Raw genomic sequence first — 16,847 nt, forward strand, 5'->3', positions numbered from 1 at the left:
TTTGTTGTTTGGTTTTACTGTAGTACCACGTTCAACCGGCGGTACGTGTGCGTGAATGCTAAAAAATTGAACAGAAAATTAAACGAGCACGGTAGCTCGTTCGGTACTGATAATTATCGCAGGAGTACAAAATGTGCAAATAACGCCATTTAAAAATCAGTAGTGGGCATATGACTGGCAATATCTTCGAAAGATGCTTCATGCGGAATCTAAAATCCCAGGATCTAAGGCAACATATATTTCGTAGGTGGCTGCTGTTTTCAAGCACCTCTTTGGAGAGATATTCCGTTCCGCTGCTGAGCACGAGGTCGCGGGTTCGTATCCCGGCCACGGCGGCCGCTTTTCTGATGGAGGCGAAAAGCAAAAAACACCCGTGTGTAAGAGATTTCGGCGCACGTTAAAGATCCCCAGGTCATCAAAACTAATCCGGAGCCCCCCTCCACCACGGCATGCCTCATCGCCGGCGTTGCGTCGGCCCGTTAAACCCTCAATCAATCAATCAATCAATCAATCAATCAATCAATCAATCAATCAATCAATCAATCAATCAATCAATCAATCAATCAATCAATCAATCAATCAATCAATCAATCAATCAATCAATCAATCAATCAATCAATCAATCAATCAATCAATCAATCAATCAATCAATCAATCAATCAATCAATCAATCAATCAAATCTTTTGAGACATTCATGCCTTAAATTGTCGAGAACTGTCCAGCTTACATATCATACACCCGGCATTATTGGAGCTAACAGGCAGATTGATTTATCGTAACCCGACACATAGGCTCAAAAGATACCTTCGGTCATAAGACATATAGCGTTTCTTGCAGCTAATTGCTAACGAAATGGCGGACCTTATTTGCGAGCGTGTATTTAATTTCAAGATAGTTAGCTACAAATCATTCATAATTAGCATTTCAATTACTGGTTGTAGAACATACAGTTCTATTGTAAAATGGGGCGACTTCCAAGAAACCCTAGCCTTAGCATAAAAAAATCCCGAATCTGGATTGTGTTTACAGTCGTCTGCCCCCAAAGTTCTGCCTCTCCAACACATCAGTGTTCATGGTGATATGACGTAGTACTCTTAATTATTTGAGAGCCCAATTTGGGAGCCCAATTTGGGAACACTTATAACCGCTAACCACAATCCAGATGCGGAAAATTTTCTAGTTAGGCCCTTTTTCTTATTACATGCTGCTTTTTTTATTACATACATAGATATCAAACCGCTACGTAAAAATTGCCAGTGAAATTTAAGTAACTAATCACGTACAAACTACATTTTTGTGCTTGAAAATGATGTAAATCATGCGCTGTGGCGAACCTGCAAAAACATAAATTCGGCTGGTGCCTAGTTTTCTTTTTAAAGTGCTTGGGGGATCAAATACATCCCCCTGTATAACCCCGCGTAACATTCTAGTAAGGAATGTCAGTGTTAGCGCGTGGTACACTATACAGAATTAAGATTACGAAATACTACAGTTTCACTTTATACCTTAGTCTAAATAAAATATTTCATATTCTAAATTCTTGTGCTTTTTTACAACTTTGTGTCGTCCCTAAATCATCATCAGCCTATTTATGTCCACTTCAGGCCAAATGGCCTGTCTCAATGGTCTACAAAAAGTCCTCGCGGCACCGCTGGACTTTTTTTCCGTACTATGAAACATTGCTATACGAAACGGTCATTTCTTGTGTGTGACAGTCATTCAGTTATCATATTTGAACATGTATTTGTAAATATTTAATGCAGTGAAATCAGATAATGTGACTTGGCACCAACTTGAATGAGCAAGCGTCCATATTTAATAGTTGGTGTTGACATTTTAAAGGAGCCATGAAGACAAAATACAAGTTTGTTTTATTCGAAAGATTTCGTATTTTGTAGTGCCCCCAGCGCTTGTCCGGAAGCTAACGATGCTTTGTTCACTGTGAGATTAATCAATTTAAGCTACAGTTTTGATTCTCGTGCCAAAACGGGTGTTTGAACGACGTTTGCAATGACATCATAAGAACAGGTCTGTCAGCTAAACTTCGTGTGAAGCGGAGACTTGCTTACCGTTAGTCAACCTATTTGGCGCCACCACACCGCCGCAAGCCGTTTTCTGCCTTTGGTGTGTTTGTGACCGTATTTAGACCTGGCTTCTTTTTGTTCATCAAGAAAATAATCGTTTCGTGAAACGTGGTGCTCGCTCGACAAATATATGGCCCCATAGACACCGTTGCTTGCGTCAATCGGCCAGTATCATCTGAGACAACCCCAAAGCCCCGCAGTCCTGTGCAGCTAAACCAAGCATAGGGCGCACAGTACCAACAGCAGTACGCATCGGAAGGGTCTATGTTTACGTGGGCTTTCGTAACTTCTACTGTTTGTCTCATCATTCTTACTGATGTGAAAAGAATGGGCCTTAAATTTAAACATGAATAGCTTATTCGGCAAGTTTATAAGTTCAGCCTAATTTGCGTTTGCTTTTTTTCCGGCCTCCGCCAATCGCAGAGCTGGCTGGTATGACATCATAAGTTCTGTTGCGTGAAATGAGCCAGTGGGCCGCATGGCCATTCTCTTTTTTGCTAAATATACAGATTATTTGAGCGAAGTTTACGTTAAAAGTGGTGTCAGCTTGAAGCAAACTTGCATTTTGTCTTCATGGCCCCTTTCATGTTTTGATTTGGCTACTATTAGGGAATACATATCATGCCCTGCTTTGAGAGCTGCAAAAATATTTTACTAGGCAGTTCAATCGATAGAGTTCATTTTCGTAGAGTGTATAGATTCCAAAGGAGGCAAAGGCTTACATTCTACGTGCAAACGATTCAGTGGGAACACTGAAAAACAAAAAAAAAACACAGATTGCGATTTTATGTCTGGCGTGTTTGAGCGAAAGCCATCGTTTTACGGCCAGGCTGCCCTACTTTCGGGAACACCGAAACCAGCTGTAATGAAGTTTAAAAGCTGCGCTAACGCTTGCTGTCACTTACCCTTGCAGCTGAGCCGATGTATGGGACCAACAGGCCAAAAAGGGTCATGATTGTGCCGCTTGCCGCCGCTGCAAGATAGTGGCAATGCGCTATAATTATCAACAGGTAAGGAGAATAACAAAGAAATTAAAACCATTGCACTCTACGTGAAAGCTGACAGAAGTGCAGAGAAAGTGATTCGTCATAATGGGCTGTAGCGCCGTTACCAGCTCACTGCTAGCACCCGAAGCAATTCAAATTTCCCGCCTCCGTAGTGCTCGCTCGCCCGCTGCCTGAAACAGCGCCAGCGGGGGGGACGGTCCTCTAAACAGCTAGGTTCGACCTTCCGGACTTAATAAAATTCAATGTCTGTCTGTCTGTCTGTTCCTTTAAAGACGATAGTCTTTCTTGGGCAACTTAAACCCAGAAATTTTGGTCTGTCCGTATGTCTGTCTGTCTGTGATTCGATTCAGCCACCCGGCCAAAGTAAAATGTACACTGCGCAATAGTCTTATATACTCACAGCCAAATGTGAGCGTCTAAGCCCGGTTTATATGTTTATACTTGTCAACTTTGTTAAACATGAACAAGACATTACGCAAATATAAGACCGAAAATTCATACGCAAGGGATATTTACAGTGTTCCTTTATTAATATTCATGGATGCTTGGTTTTTTGATAGCAAATGATATTCTACATCTGCTGCAGAATGTCAACCGCCGCCTGCTGTTGCCCGCGCCACCTACAGGCGGCATATGAAAAATGACGCAGCAACAGCAACGAAAGGTTGCACTAGGTAGGTTCCACGTTCTGCTTGGAACTTGAAGGTGGACATTTTGACAGACTTCTGTCAGGTTGGTAAGTTACTGAGCTGAGATTCTGAAGATTCTCGGAAGTTCTGGGAAGAACTGAGATTCTGGGAAGTTACTGAACTGAACCCCAGTCACCCCTGAAGGAGAAGCCGAGCGGGCTTCGAAACGTCGGGTTTTGTCTATCTATTGGTTGGAGCATAATTAAATCTCAGTTCTGCTTGGAACGCACGTGAAGCATGGCCACGCGGTTCTATAAACATTCAAGTCGGCCGCCTCGATTCACGCGCGTTTCCGCCGTACTGCAGCACTGGCATCGATGAACCCGGCCTGTAGCAGTGGAACGCGGTAAATTCAAATCGCCTTGAGCAAACCCTTGGTGTGTTTATTTTGGGATGAGCGCGACGGTACAAGAACAGCATGAGAGGTGAGCTGGACAGCAAAGGGGGGCATATCCTTTGCAAATGTTGACAAAGACTATCGTATTTTGACGACATTTGCAACGGAAGGAGCAGATACGCGGCCAATTTTTTGTGCTTCCTTTTTCTTCCGCACGTGCCGGCGTGGCGCCGCCACTTTTTATTGCTGACTATCGGAAAAACCAACCAAACGAGCGTTCCTAACTAAATGAACGAGGGCGCTGCCGGTTAATTACGTATATTTTGCCTCAAATGTACCTGCAGTTTTCTTTGCGCTAAACAACGGGGCTATGTATGACCAGCGCCAGTGGTTCACGAGTTTTGAACGCTTATGACTATATAAACTGCTTGGCTTTCGAAGCCTCTGCGGGACGCCCTACGACGGAACGCCGTGATCTACTTGGGTCCGTTATCTTGCGGCACCGCCTGATTCCGGCAGTCGTTTGACATCGACCGCTACAGGGAGCTACGACGAAAAGGCAAGCCTCTAAAGTCCTCTGCACTTGAAAAATTCTCATTCACTGAAGAAAATGAAAAATCCAATCAGTTATATTGCGTAAACCGGGAAAGTCATCTTTCAAGATGATTGACTAGACAGCTTCAGAACATCAAATAGGCCATCTGAGAATATTAAAACCCTTTTCTTTGCGCACGCATAATTTTCGCAGATTTTGCGGTTACATGATTTCGCGACATTTTCGCGACCCTGTGCAACCACGCAGCTGCAACGCGAAAGCTCAATTTTAGTAGCTGCCAAATGGCCCCAAGTCCCTGATAATTATTTTCAAGCAACTGAGGACCTTAAACTCAGGGTTTTACAGCATTCACTGGTATGAGAAAACATTCATGTTTTATTTTTTACATTGAAGTAAGAGCAATATTTTTATATGATACATTCACACCAACCTACCTAGAGCAGCCATGACAAGCGTCGTTCTTCTTTCTGGGATCTTAAAGTATGGTGACACAATGTCCACGTACAAGACGGCCGCGTGAGAATTGACTATTGACGATATTGTGCTGAAATAAAAATACAAACGTGAGCATACTTGCGCTTCGGCGGTTTTGAAGCATTCTTACGAGGTTTATTTGGGAAGGACCTGCAACAGCGATTGGAATAAACAGACCGAATGCCTTGGCACAAGTATTGAAACGGCAGCTTCAAAAATAGCAGTGTTTTATGCGCGCTTTCATAGTTTAATGTGCGCCATGACGTCAATTATAGGTTCGTGAAAAGCACTTTAAATGCCGAATGAACATTATTATCCCCTATAACGGCTAACAACATACAGCAAGATCCATAGAATACCCGCGGTTTTCAGTACACCTGCCAACGCAAGCAGGGTTATCAAAGTATTAAGTTTACAGCGAAATATTTTAGGTCGACAAGTCGTTGAAAAGTTAGCAGTGGTGAATATTCGATGCTTCCTATATGCAGACCTCTGCATAGTTATAATAGGTGGAATTAAAGCGTTAAAATCTACATTGTACTAATTCACCTCGTGTTCGATGTGACGCGCTAAAATTTCACTGTAGTAAGAATGTTTCTTTATTCGAGTATAATGACCACCATGAGTGATGTATCTATTGCGGAAGTTGTTGCTTTCATTGGAATTTAAACCTAATGCTTTGCAAACATGCGCTGTGATAAAATCGGTGTCCTTCCTTCCTGTCCCTTTATATGTATAGTTTTTTTATTTCTCTAAAGGAACTTGCGGGTGTTAAATGGGGTGGAGGGACAACAAAATCACGTGCTTCACTCTGAAGCATAAGAGAAAAAACCGGTTCTAAAATGCAGTTAGGGTAAGATTTAAACAAAAGGGTACGATAGGAAAAGAAAAAATACCTATACAAAATCAAGTGCAAGTAGAAAATATTTACCTGATGGATGCACACACGACTCCAGAGAGGAACAGCCCCCTTAGGCCTACCAATGCAATGGCATATTTGTTGATGTAGTACGGGACGATCTGAAATTCGAAGGAAACAGCAAATGTCACGAGGCTGCTTCGCGAGAAACAGTGTCCTCTTAATTATATACAGCATACATAAAAAGCGGGAAATAATATGAAACACGAGAAATGGTGATACACCTACTAACGGGGAAGGAAGAATTAGGTATATGTCCAGTCGATGAAACTGAAGTTGAAATGATTGACTTCAAGCGGTGCATTTCTGCGCAACGTTTTTTTTAACAATCTCCACGTTTACGTCAATGCGCATACTTGAGTCGCCACGTGCGAACAACATTACTATGTAAGCTAAATAAACCCTTTGCTACCATAAATAGGGTACGGACAACGGAGTCAGTGAATGTGGCTTACTTAAAACACGAACATTCAGGACAACAGCGAACCAAAGTTGTAGGGCATTCCAAGCGATATACTATCTTGAATCCTTCTAGACATGCGAACCACAGGCATTTCCGCATACGAAAATGAAAATGAAAGTTTTAAATTCAACATGTGTTCTATTAAACGTGTTTACGTGAGTATAAAACGAGAAGCAAATGAGCGGGTTAGTAGAAAGCTAACTAACATTTTGAAGAGACGGCTTATCTTTATACGCTTGTTATCGTCAGCAGAGGGCGTTTCATAGTTGGCAAGTATTTTCTTCAGCTTGGTCGTTTTTATCAAACGTACGTTGACGTCACGGTTGGTTGGGCAGTGACGAGCGTTCTTGGTTAGTGATCTGGAAGAGAAAAAATTGAAAGTTTGTAGTTTAAAGAAGAAAGAAAATATTGAGATTAGCTTCTTACGTCACCAACCAAGACTGCCATTACACTTCCCCACCAAACGTGACGCCAATGGATGCAAAACAAAAATGTTCCCTTTGTGTGTCCATTAAAAGTTTGGGCTGTACCAAAAACATTGATTGACTGATTATGATGATTAGCGCACCGACGCTACATAGGCGACGAGGCTCGCCGTAATGGAGGGCTCGCGATAAATGTTCGACTACCTTGGGGATCTTTAGCAAAGGCTGAAATCTCGAACGCACGTATATTGAACAATAGCCAGTAGTTATCATTAAAACTTGTCCTAATGATTGTCCTGATAAACGCGAGTAATCACAAAATATTGGTACCACAAAAAAGTATAAGTGCATAATGTGCAAGCAATAGTTCACTTATATCTTATTTAGATTTGCTCTAGATCTGTGGCGTTGATTAAGCGCCAAGCGCATTTGGTCAAGTAGTGCATACACAGTCACACACACCATGCGTCCAGTTTATTCTGAACCTATTATGTGTTTACTGGACTCCATAAGCATGGTCAGAACTACCCTTTTCATTGGCGATTACCAAATGTTTGCCGACAAACCATAGTTCTTCAAGCAAAAGGGTTTCAGCTTTTATTGAGGTTTGATTATTACTTTATAGTTGTGAGCTCATTCACTTTCAAACCACTAACATTTCACCTTATCTCCAGTTAGCGGAGCCCTTTTCTGGGAAGTTTGGGTAAGTGAGATTGGTGTTCCTCACAGATGTTTTTCAAACGCGAAGTTTTGAGAATGACTTGGAAGCTTCGCGTCGGAGCTATAAGGTGATATTTCGTTTAATGCTATTACCTCTTGCTTTACCACTTTCTTTTGTGTGAAAGAAGCTTGCCTGTCATAAACTTTGGAGTCTAAGTCATGTAAAAATACAAACGTGGCCAGGCAGCGGCCTCGTTTACCTGGTCGTAGCGACTAATGGCGCCAGTCAAAAGAGGATCACAGTCTCTGAACCAGTAGATTATAGCAAGCGCCGTGACCCCGTTGAGGGCGTAGAAGAAGGACAAGATACCGATGCAGGTGAATGCAACCCTACAAAGAGAGAAGAAAAAAAACACTCAATAAGAGCCACAGGAACTTTGCCTAATTCACTGACCGGTTTTCACTTCTGGTGAGAGCGTTGCATTTTGTTAGGACGGCTATGTATTTTTTATACCTTCGTGTTATGGCGTGCCCCGCCGTCAGTACAGGGCGATTTTAGGTAATATTGGGGATATGTCCTGTGATGTAGGGCTGGCAGGGCGACAGAATAAGGTGTCGCATGATGCCAGAGCATACATGTTTGCGATGCTGAAAAGAAGATTTGCACTTGTAATGGTTTCAGATGCGCCACTCTCATTTCTATACGTGGTTTTCTGATCGTAAAAAGTGAAGTAACCTAGCTGAACAATACAGATCAACGCAATCTAGTGTTCAGGTTCACCCCAATGCATGAAGGTAACCAGGAAACTGCGGCGTGTGACGATCGCTCTAGTCCATCGCTCTAGATAACGTAAAGCTAGGCAACCTAACCTAAACACAACATAAGATAACCTAACGCGCACAAAGAAATCGTTTAAAGCACCAAAACTAACCTAAACCGTAGAAATTACACCTCAAATAAATAATGAAAAAAAAAAGCAATCGAGGCAACAGCCGGTGTCGAAACACCGACTTTGGGTTCAAGAAGCGAAGACGGATCCTCTACACTACAACGACAGACTCTTTAGCTGGTGCTAGCCTAGTGTTAACTATTCGAATGTCGTCGGACGGCACTCTAGCCATGCCCGCAGCGGTCAGCTAAAGTGCCGTCGGACGGCACTCTAGACACTGCGTTTAATAACTGCCCGGCGGTCGCCGCGAGACCCGCGCTCACGAGCGCACGCTCTGCTATTTTCTGCTATTTCAAACTGCGGACACGAAAAATTACGATTAGCTAAAGAGCTTCGATCTTAATAGAGCGAAACCACAGAGAGGAAAGCGAGGGAGGGGAGCATGGTGAAAGAGTGAGGGGTAAAGCGCGGGACACATGCACGCCTAAAGCACGCGATTGATCTTTACTGCTGATTGTTAGGACCATTTTTGGCGTCGTACGCACGTCGGAGGAGGCTCACCACGTGCGAATGGCGACCCAGATGCAGTCGTACGGTCGTTGGGACCATCATGCAGCCGCAGCCGATGAGAGCCCCAAGATGTCGTCATAATGACGTCACAGTGAATGTTTCTTTCATAGCCGCGAGGATGCGTTAGGGGCAGTTCCGTGTATTTTGAAAGGGGCAGCGCGGTTCGCGCTCGTGCGGTCTCCGCCGACCCGTGTACTCTCCGCCGACAATACAGACGCCTTATAGACATCTGTCGCCAGCAGTACCAACAGCATGGACGAGCAGAATCGTCGGTGCTAAACGTCCCCAAACCCATTTACTGAACATATAAAAGACAATGTATAACGTAATAGCACGGTTCATTTTTTTTACTTGAAGTCGATAAATGTTTTCTTTTCCCTACGCGCCTCATCGCCTGCGTTGCGTGGCGCGTTAAACCCCACAATCAATCAATCAATCAATCAATCAATCAATCAATCAATCAATCAATCAATCAATCAATCAATCAATCAATCAATCAATCAATCAATCAATCAATCAATCAATCAATCAATCAATCAATCAATCAATCAATCAATCAATCAATCAATCAATCAATCAATCAATCAATCAATCAATCAATCAATCAATCAATCAATCAATCAATCAATCAATCAATCAATCAATCAATCAATCAATCAATCAATCAATCAATCAATCAATCAATCAATCAATCAATCAATCAATCAATCAATCAATCAATCAATCAATCAATCAATCAATCAATCAATCAATCAATCAATCAATCAATCAACCAACCAATCAATCAATCAATCAATCAATCAATCAATCAATCAATCAATCAATCAATCAATCGTTTTCTTTCCCCGGTCATACTTCTCTTGCACGTATCTGAATAGGCCAGAGTACCCCTAAACATCGAGGCAATCATGGAGTGAAAACACTGGGCGGAGCGATGCCGACGTCGCGTCGCACGCGCACTTTGGAGCGTGTGTCTCAAATTCACGCGTGCGACTAGTCGTGGCAGCCATATTTCCGACCAATCGTGCATCGCATACGACGGCGCAGTCATGCACGTGTCTCGCGCTTAAAGCAGATCGCAGCAGAAGACGTGCTCCCCAACGGTGATCCGGTAAGTCATGGTGCCAGAGCATCGCGCTGTAGCCCATAGTCCATTCACCCAATGATTTCATCGGCAAGGCACGTGGTGAATGTGTCCATCGATAGAATGATTGGAAACAGCGTTTCGTGAGCTGAGGTCTGTCTGCGGCGACTAAAGGACGGAGCCAGATGCATAGGTCTGTAACTCTCCACACTTGCACGTGTTTCTTAATTAATTTTCTTTGCCACATCGCATAATCAAGACATCTTAATAACTTCGTTAAATTTTTGCGCCAGGAAGGATCGTTCTCATCGGGCAATTTTTTTGTCGGTTTTAATGCAGCAGTTTGCCTTTCGGTTATTTCTGTTTTCGCGCTTTCTTTCGCCTTCGGGGTTCGCGTTTTGTTTCATTGGGCGCGTTTCGCTTGAAGGACTTTACATATAGGAACTTACACTTTTGCATCTCTCAGAGATTTTGCCGCGAGAAATCTCTGCGTAATCATCTGGTCTAAGCCCAGTCGCACAACGTGGAAAGGGAAGGCTCCGATCGCTGCCGCCCATATCGTCTCGTCCGTCGTCAGGTCCATGCTGGTTCTACGAACAGAAAGTGAAACAAGCAAGGTTACCTGTGACAGTAACCACACAAATTTCCTCTGTGAAGCCCAATTAAAATAACTGTTTATCCAAACAGTGCCGCGATTTTGATGTGCAGTTGGATGATTAGGAAAGCCTTGAGGATTATTCTGCACCCTGAGATATTTTTCACGGGTATCGCAGCGGATGTAAGGCGCCTTTAAGTATTCTGCCTTGATGAGCAGAGAATAAAGCAAAGCGGTTCCCACTCCTAGATGTAATATGAGCACTGTTTTATTTTCAGCTACAAAACATTGCTCGTACGACACGAAGCCTAATTGTTGTCTCGCAAGGTGTATAGTAATTCCTACGAAGCGGGGAAAGTTTCCAGTCTATAATCACACAATGGCTTTAAATGCCACACTTTTATGATACTAAGGGGGAAAATGTTGTTTTGCCATGGTTATGCCTGAGAGGAAAAAGCTTCGCAATCATCTTCGCTTTACGAAACAGACTAAGATATTCTTTGTCGTTTGGTTTGTGTTTTCGTACGAATGAATCCACGTGCAGGAATAGAAACCTGGAATAAGCAACAGTCAACTATTGCGCAGCTAAAGTTCCTGTAGTCGCATCAATGATACAGCAGTATGTATCGCCCCTCTGAGCTTTCCTATCCCTAATAAACTTGTTGGGAAAACAATCGTATTTAAACCAATGCTCACGAGGTAAAACCCTGTTACTCGAAAATCACTTTTTAACACGACAGTGTTTTGTGCCCGGGTACACCAAGATCTCAGTGACATCATATCCGTCACGGAAGTGACGTCACTAGAAAAAGTTCTATTTACGCGGTGACGCTTGGATTCGAGCTCACGAACACTCTCGCTTCTCACCACAATGGGATGTACGTGGCGCTCTGCCCACTGCGCGTTGAACAGAGACGTGAGCAGCTGTACGAACGCGCCTTATGTCCTTCCCTATGACTCATTCAAACGGTGCTGCCATCTAGAAGAGGCCAAGGAACGTAGCGCATCATGACGATAATAAGCACCGACAGTTGGCGCCTCGATGCCAGCGCCTTCGTGTACGGGAGACGCGCGTGAATTGAAGCACCCTCCACTGTCGCGTTCATTTTTTTTGTTTGTTTGCTTTGTCCTCGCATTGCTAAAACTATTAGTTGTACACACTGCCTGCACAATTTTGATAAGATACCACAGAGAAAAGCAAGACGGTGTCTTTGCGCTGAAATTCCAGCTTTTAATTCTTAAGCTTTTGCATCATTTATTCATCTCATAGGCGTTGTGCAGATATAGCACAATTATTTCAGTCGCTTGAGGCAAGAAAAGAAGAGTAGTTTCAGGTGAACGCATGCTCGAATCCTAGATAATAGTATGGAAGGTTGTTGTATCCGCAATCTAAAGACAAAGTAAAAAGGGACGCAAGCTTCACAGACTTCGTCGCACTCATCGACCTCTTCCCGAGCATGTAGAGCAACCAAAAGACAAGGCGTGCAATCCATGTAACTCACTGAACGAAGTAGAATGTCGAGTTGAATTCAGTCAGGGGTCGGGCGGCACCTCACTGTGAACGGCGTCGTAGATTATTTTTCCGATGATTATAAGCGGTGAGGCGGTCATAATAAGGCCCTGGATGCAGTCGGCCCAGACGACGCTCCTTAGGCCACCCTGAGAGCAAGAGAAAAAAGACCTTAATAAAATGCTCTGTTGGCCCAGTTGGTTCATGGCTTGAAAATTTTTTCTCGTGTTTCTTGTTTTGTTGGCGCAGTTGGTTCACGGCTTCAAAAATTTCATCATTTTTTTTTTCGTTTTTTTGTCCATGCCCTTTAAACTCCTTATTTTTTTTTAAACCTAAAGAAAGGGGAGGGGTCTCGTTAGGTGTTCCATGCAATACTCTCGACCTGACCGGTATTAACAATCAATTTAACAATAACTGAAAGCAAACCTATTGTGAAAAACGTGGAAAACCGTTGTAGCCAAGAGGCATGATTGTTTACAGTAAGGTTTTCTACGTACACCCGGCGGCGAAATAAGCCCGGGCACGTGAGCGCGTAAATGCATCGCCGCGCCATCTGAAGCTGCACTTCTCGAGTCGAGACACCGATGTGCGCGTGCGCGTCCAACCCCGTATACTACCCTATCTTTTCCTTGGCTTGAAGCGACAAAGCTTCTAGCATTGAGCGCTTTGCACTAGGGGCAACTTTTTGTGCCCAACGCATTTCGCTGGCACACCCTTCGGCAGCGGCGGCGAGGGTGAAGCGGGCTTTGCTCTGTCTGCCTGGCTCTGACAAAAAATCGCATTGCAACGAGATTTTGATATATTAGTTTTAATTCGGATATCGTTTATTTGACCATCTAAAAGGGAAATCTTGCTCTGTGTCTGAGTCAACGCGTCTGAAAACATGTATCTTTTTTTATTTTTGTCGAACCCACGACCACGCCAATTTCTCGTTGTGTTTTTTTTTCGTCTGTACCTGCTTTAGTACTAGTGCAACGTGATTTCTCATTACACTTTATTCAAATAAACTATATCTCCCCTAACTGGCATGGCTACACTTACCCGGCTCGGCTACAGGCCTCCCCCAAAATGCGAACAGAGGCAACGCATCCCTCTAGACGTCCGGCAGTACATCAAAGTCGCACCCATTCCTAGAAATATGCACCCTATCTACAACAAGGCACGCCAAGAAGCCAAGAAAAGGGGTCTACCCTAAATGTATCCCTTACGGACGGTGAAATCGACACTCTACGTTTATTTACCGCCATTGGGTCACATCCAATTGATTCCAGGATGCGCTTGCCGCCCCGTGACGACGACAGGCGCACCACCTGGGCCGTCTGTTGAGCCTCTATTACCTCCGAGAGGGTGTTGTGAATGCCCTGTTGCATGAGCTTTTCTGTGCTGGTGCTGACAGGCAAACCTAGCACACGCTTAATGCTCTTACGTATGAGTGTGTTAATTTTGGCCTCCTCAGATTCGGACCACTCGAGCGCCGATGCGTCATAATTGATGTGGCTCATGAGAAACGCATGATAGAGCCGAAGGAGATTCCTCTCGCTCAACCCTCATTTGCGGTTGGAGACCCTGAGGATAAGCCTGATCATGCTCTCCGTCTTGGAGGTGATGCGGGCTATAGTCTGTGTATTACGACCCTTGGGTTCTAACAGAAATCCGAGCACCCTGATGGAATCGACCCGAGGTATCTTTCGGCCGTCCCGTGTGTGCAAGGTGATAAGGACCCGCTCCAAAGGAGTAAGGCCCCTAACTCCCCTCCGAATTGGCCTGTAAAGAAAAAGCTAAGATGTGGCTGGTGAAAGGGTGAGGCCCGATTGAGCTAAAAAGTCTTCTGTGATGTCCAAGGTTCCCTGCTCCACCCCGGTGTCAGATACACCCATACACCACACGGTAATGTCGTCCGCGCATAGCGCATGGGTGGTGCCGCGCAAGGTGGCAAGGCGCTCCGAGAGGCCCTTCATGGCGACATTAAACAGGAGAGGAGAGATAACAGCCCCTTGTGGGGTGCCCCTCGCGCCCAAGTTGTAGTTTCCGGATTTAATCTGACCAATTTTAATTGTAGCTCTGCGATCCTTAAGGAAGGAGCTCACATATGCGTGGAAACGATGGCCCAGTCCCATGTCCGAAACGGCCTCGAGTATGAACTTGTGCGAAATGTTGTCAAACGCTTTGGCGAGATCCAGGGCTAGGATACCCAAAATCTCCCTGGTATAGTCATGTATGATTTGACGTTTGATTAGGAGCATTGCATCCTGCGTGGACAATGGAGGCCTAAAGCCCACCATGTTGTGGGGAAACAGTTCTTTTTCTTCAATGTACCACGACACCCGATCGTGAATAGCGTGCTCGGCCGCCTCGCCCACGCCGGACGTGAGCGAGATCGGCCTCAAATTCTCGGGCGCAAGGGCCTTGCCCGGTTTTGGGATGAGCACCACCGAGGCGGTCTTCCAGGATTCGGGAACGAGTCCCGTTTCCCAGATTTTGTTGATCTCCTCAGTGAGCTTACCGATCGACTTGTCATCCAGATTACGTAAACGCTTTTTGTAGATACCGTATGGTCCCGGGGCAGAGCGTCCGTTGAGCTCGAGGAGGACCTCCCATCTTTCAGATTTAGAGGTCGGGGCGTCCAGATCCTCTACCGCAGCCCCGACGCGATGGAATATCTGGGGCACAAGTTCGACACCCAGACGGGCAAGATCTGTCGTATTGGAGGACAGTGAACAACGCACACTTCACCCTCACGTTTTGCCACCGAAGCATGTGCGAGCGAGGCATGCTATCAAGGAAAGTGACCTCTACCGCCAAATGGTGGCTGTGATCACCTTTGCCTCTTGAAGTGAACAAAAAGACAGGATATCGAGCGTGGTTGGACGCGCACGCGTACATCGATGTCTCGACACCAGAAGTGCAGTGGCAGATAGCCCGGCGATGAATTTTGCCGCGCACTCGCGTGCCCCAGCTTATTTTGTTTGCATCCGGGTGTACGTTGATATCTCAACAAACACTGGCATTCTGCCCGCTGTCGAATTCAGGACGAACAACTCAACATACGTGCTCTTTCGCAATGATTTCAGATTTAACTATCTAATAATATGATGAAGAGCACAAGAGTACAATTCCATTGTCCCGCAGTTTCTTTTCGCACGCCATACTACAAAATGAAAAACAGGTCATTACGTGGTCACTGGAATAGGATGACATGATTCAGATAATGATGCCTACACAACATAAACGTTCTCTTCACACTGGTACGGGCGCACGCTGCGTAGATATAAAACAAAAAAAAATATTCATAGAGTGAGAGCTCACCAGTGCCGTATATATTGTCCCGGCTATGCCGAGGAGGATGGCTGCTATCACCGAAGACAGACCAAACACTGGAACAAAGGCAAATAGATTTAAAATAAAATTACATATATTGTGACAGCTTTTGGGTATTTCCCGTAGCCCCTAAATGATTATACTTCACACTTTCCTACCAAATTAGTTACAATTTCCCAGCTGAAAACTTCTCTCATCAATTTCGCTTTAATTCGCTTTAGTTATCAATGCATAGTATTCGAATATAAATGCCGACTGTAGTCATTTAACGCCTTTCTGCGCCGTTTAACCCCGAGATGAGCAACCAAATCGTCCAGCGTTCCATTTCAACCTTCTTATGTAGTTCATAACAATAACATAGGTCGTTTCTTTAAAACCCGCCGATGTCCGCCGGACGGCATATTACAGCCGAGCATAGCATTCCATTAGAAATCGAAATGGGCTGCGTGCTAATTTCTTTTTTTAATTGACAAGAAAGTTCTTAGGGAACAATTGATGCTGTAAAAATAAAGACCTTCTTGAATGTGGGTTTGCATGTTTACTGTCTATTCAAAAATCCAAGTTTCGCCTTTGCCGATGAAATTGGCAAGCGGCCGGTTTTGACAAGCATTCACATTTTCGATTTTTACAAGTACAGAAGACAAATTAAAAACCCAATCAGTTTGCCTTAAACAACTCTACATGGACTGAAGCAGCTAGTTTCACACACAACACGATACGCCCTCAAAATCGCTCGAGCAATATAAACCTGGACACTTTCAACGGCCGCAGAATATCTATTTTCGCCTTAGTTTGGGTTTAGTTTTTTCTTATATTTTGATGTTGATATAACTAAATCACCTGAATTGCCCTTACGCTCAAACATTATTCATTTTGGAAGTAGGCGCAACAATGACACTGTTATAGTGACGGGTATAGTGGCAACTGTATTATTATATAGATAAGAGAGGAATTACGGACAAATATAATGAGTTGTAATAAACATGCGGTAACAGTTCTGCACCTGACAAGTTTAAAGGCACGTTTTTACTTCCGAATCGCGAATGTAGCAAAGCCACGAGCACAGCGTAGTTTGTTGTCGCTTTTCGGCATTGCAGCTCGTCGCTCGCTGACCCATTTCCTCGACATGCGATGGCCATTGTAAACCGGTCAGCCAATCATGGCTGCAGGATCTACTGACGTAGCGCATTAAAGGAGTCATGAAGACAAAATACAAGTTTGGTTCATTAGAAAGGCTGCTTTGTCCTGATAAAAATGATACCAAT

At 44.2% G+C, this 16,847-nt stretch overlaps 1 pseudogene across 1 annotated transcript in view; it reads right to left on the reverse strand.

Annotated features, from left to right (window-relative positions):
• Positions 1–16,847, reverse strand: part of LOC144163108 (putative sodium-dependent multivitamin transporter) — a 58,316-nt pseudogene that overhangs the window by 26,598 nt on the left and 14,871 nt on the right. The window contains exons 5-11 of the transcript XR_013320831.1: positions 15,571–15,638; positions 12,257–12,413; positions 10,609–10,749; positions 7,876–8,005; positions 6,080–6,168; positions 5,109–5,218; positions 2,991–3,058 (exon numbers count right to left, since the gene is read on the reverse strand). The product of XR_013320831.1 is annotated as a putative sodium-dependent multivitamin transporter (transcript). The remainder of the gene's footprint in view (positions 1–2,990; positions 3,059–5,108; positions 5,219–6,079; positions 6,169–7,875; positions 8,006–10,608; positions 10,750–12,256; positions 12,414–15,570; positions 15,639–16,847) is intronic.

Source organism: Haemaphysalis longicornis, unplaced genomic scaffold (assembly GCF_048455015.1).
Source record: "Haemaphysalis longicornis isolate Haplotype H1 unplaced genomic scaffold, Haemaphysalis longicornis Haplotype H1 scaffold_12, whole genome shotgun sequence".
NCBI lineage: Eukaryota > Metazoa > Arthropoda > Arachnida > Ixodida > Ixodidae > Haemaphysalis > Haemaphysalis longicornis.